This window comes from Poecilia formosa, unplaced genomic scaffold (genome assembly GCF_000485575.1).
Source record: "Poecilia formosa unplaced genomic scaffold, Poecilia_formosa-5.1.2 Scaffold379, whole genome shotgun sequence".
Classification (NCBI taxonomy): domain Eukaryota; kingdom Metazoa; phylum Chordata; class Actinopteri; order Cyprinodontiformes; family Poeciliidae; genus Poecilia; species Poecilia formosa.
In genome coordinates, this window is record NW_006800318.1 from 596,855 (window position 1) to 600,061 (window position 3,207).

General features: G+C 39.9%; 1 protein-coding gene and 1 long non-coding RNA gene across 2 annotated transcripts in view; one reads left to right on the forward strand and one right to left on the reverse strand.

The window, feature by feature from the left end:
- The window catches only part of LOC107833406 (uncharacterized), a 21,708-nt gene extending 18,837 nt beyond the window's left edge, over nt 1-2,871 (forward strand). Inside the window, exon 3 of the long non-coding RNA XR_001659154.1 lies at nt 2,530-2,871. This is a non-coding gene — a long non-coding RNA (uncharacterized LOC107833406). The remainder of the gene's footprint in view (nt 1-2,529) is intronic.
- grip1 (glutamate receptor interacting protein 1) overlaps nt 1-3,207 on the reverse strand; it is a 57,202-nt gene that overhangs the window by 42,669 nt on the left and 11,326 nt on the right. The gene's annotated exons all lie outside the window — the stretch shown is intronic.

Here is a 3,207-nt window from a genome sequence, read left to right on the forward strand (position 1 = left end):
AAATAAAAATTTTAGTTACAAAAATTGCAAATTTGGAAGCAAAAAAATCTGAAATTTTCTAGAAAAAAAAACAATTTTTGAGAAGTTGAGTTTTTTCTAGCAAATTTTTGATTTTTCAAACTCTGAAATTCCAAATTTATCACAAATGATACAATAGTCTAATTAATTATGATTTTAAAGCCTAAACATCTAAATATCAGCAGAAAAAAATTGAAGTTTTATTTATTTTATAACCTAAAAAAATACTAAATAAGAAGACGGTTCTCCAAGCATGACAAACGTCTCACAGTAGATAAAAAGTTATATTTACAACTAAAGGTTGCAGACTGCTGGTTTATCGCATCAAATCTCAGGGAAATCCCCGGTTTGTGTTTGTAAGGTGAGAAAATGTGTAAAAGCTGCATTAAAAAGTGACTGTAGGAAACGTGAAACACTCGGTAACCGTCGCTGGTTTCCTGATTCGCTCTGAGTGACAACCGGTCTGCAGGGAGTTCAGTCACACACTGGAAAACATGTAGCATCTTGTGTTAACCTTTGACCTCTGTCATGCTCTGACAGCTCTTGTTGCAGACGCAGAAACACTGACGGAAAATCCTGAAACACGGACGCAAGCAGCAGCGACGCGAGTTTATGTGTCGAAGATTTCAGACTCTAAAAATTCACTGTAGTTTAAATCAAATTCAAAAATGCTTCATTAATTCCAATTAAATTAAATGTTGTTGAAGCTCATTAAGTCAGATTCTGTATAAATCATATAGAGGTAACAATAACAAACTTTGCAGGACGATAAATTGTCCCAGAAGTTATTGCGATAAACAATATTATTGTTGTTTTGAAACCATTTTCATATAATAAAATGGTAATAACGAAAAAACTTTAAAAGTAGACAACCAAGAAATGACTCAAATAACAGTAAAAAAGTATTTGGTAAAAAGTGCTGAGTAACTGATCAAATTAATCATTTAATATTCAAAAATTACACCATCAGATGGACCAAAATGTAAAGCTACGTGGAAATGTTAGTATTTTATTTTAAGGACAAAAAAGACAGTAATCCATATAAGTAACAAAAAATAAAATCAGACTAAATAAAATGCTTCCAAATCAGTTTCTTTCAATAAAAACTGATGAAACTTTAACAAAAACTGCAGGTCTGTGTCTGGTGAATGTTTGGTTAAAACATGTTTGTTTTTCATTCAGTCGGTAGAAAAACCAGAAATTTTACACAAGAGTAGAAATACTTTATAGTAAAATTTCTCAAGCAAAAGTAAAAAATGCAGCATAGTAAAAAAAGTTACTCAAATAAATGTAGCAGAGTAACTGTTTGTGGTTATTTGTTGCTTTTGTTTCTGCATAAACCAGTCTACTCTGACCAACAAGGCGTTTTCCAAACAGTTATTTTCTCTTTTTGGGACCTCAGAGACGGTCACGTGTGAAAATCCCAGTAGATCAGCTGATTCTGAAATTCTCAGACCGGCCCATCTGGCACCAGCATAAAGTCACTCAAATCTCCTTGAGTCCAAAGCTGCAGAGTCTGCATTATCTGGACATTTGGGGGCTAAAATAGAAGCAGCTGTTTTGAGGTTTATTACCCTAACTACGAGCATGTTAACCTGTAAAACTGGAGAAGTGAAACCTGGATTTAATGTGTGGCGCTTCACCGGACCTACAGCGACAATCTGGATGTGAGAAGAAGAATCCAAGAGGGATGCTTGACTTCTCCTTCCTCACCTGTCAGACATTCCTGAGGGCTTGAGAGGCCCAAAAGCTAATTCAGCAACGCTTTACGCTCACAGAACTGACAACCGACCGCTGGGTCGAGAGATGCTGACTGGGAAAGGCGGAGAGAGAGAAAGAGGCGGCTAAAGTGGTGGAGCTCATTTCCATATCGCTTCCAGGCTTCTGCTGCTCTGTAACGTGATTGGACGGCACATCTGTGTGTGTGTGTGTGGGTGTGTGTGTGTGTGTGTGTGTGTGTGTGTGTGTGTGTGTGTGTGTGTGTAATCTGGTTCTCCACGCTCCACTTAAACACACCATGCAAGGAGTTTATCCTCTGCTGCCACCTGCTGTCCACTCTGAGGAACTGCACTGAGTGGAGCTCTAAGTCACACCCAGCAGTCAAGAGGGGAAAACTGAACGTTTCTGTTGGGTTTTTACACTGGAAACTACCCATAATGCAGCGGGGCAGAGTCAGCCAGTGATTGATGACGCCTGAGGCCGAGCGAGACGGATGGAAACGAAGTAAAAGAGGGTAAAAAGAGAGAATCAGTGGTTCTAATGGACTGCGGAGTGGCTGACCCTGATTCCTAATGGACACAAAAACTCACAAGGCATCGATGTCCGTTCATTCGACAAAGGCTCGGTCCAACCTGGACCCAAATCCAGCTGGAGGACAAAAACAAGACCAAACAACCAAAAACAGGGGAAAGTTCTGATACATCCATAAACTCCAAGAAAGTTTATGAAGATCCTTTTCATTACTACCTTAAATTCCTGATAAAGTTCTTAAGTCTTTTAGATTAACACAAGCCCTGCGACAGACTGGCGACCTTACCAGGGTGACCCAGCCTCTCGCCCGGAAAGTTAGCTGGAGATAGGCACCAGCACCTCCCGACCCCACTAAGGGACAAGGGTATAAAGAAAATGGATGGATGGATGGATGGATGAATTAACAGAAACTTTCAACTAAAGCACCTTGTGTAAAACATTTTCCTTCCAACAGTCTTGATCAATAATTGTCCAGGTTTTAATGTTTTTCTTTGGATGTTGGCTGCTCAACAGATCCCACCTCTTAACAGAGTCAAAGAGAGTAAAAATATAAAATAACTACGGAAAAAAACGCATTAAAAAAATTACAGATGCTTGACGTACTTTATTCCACTTCAATCCAACTCCAGTCCGTTTGCCTAGAAAGTCCGGTTTGTTTGGGGAAGTGTGAATGCTAACCGAACTCTGGTCCGCCTACAAACCTTGGTCTCGTTTCGGAGACAGCTCCAAAAGCAGGAAGTGGACTACAATGCAGGGCATTCTGGGTAAATACAACCGAAACAAGCGCGCTAGCTTAGCACCAGCGGTAGAAATGACTCGTGGTCTTTTACCAAGGACAAAAGAGAAATCCTCCAACCCACAGATATAATATAGGAATAGACGCCTCATGGACCGCTCTCGTCTATTGTCGCTGACGAGAATTAGGGCGGCCATCTTGGT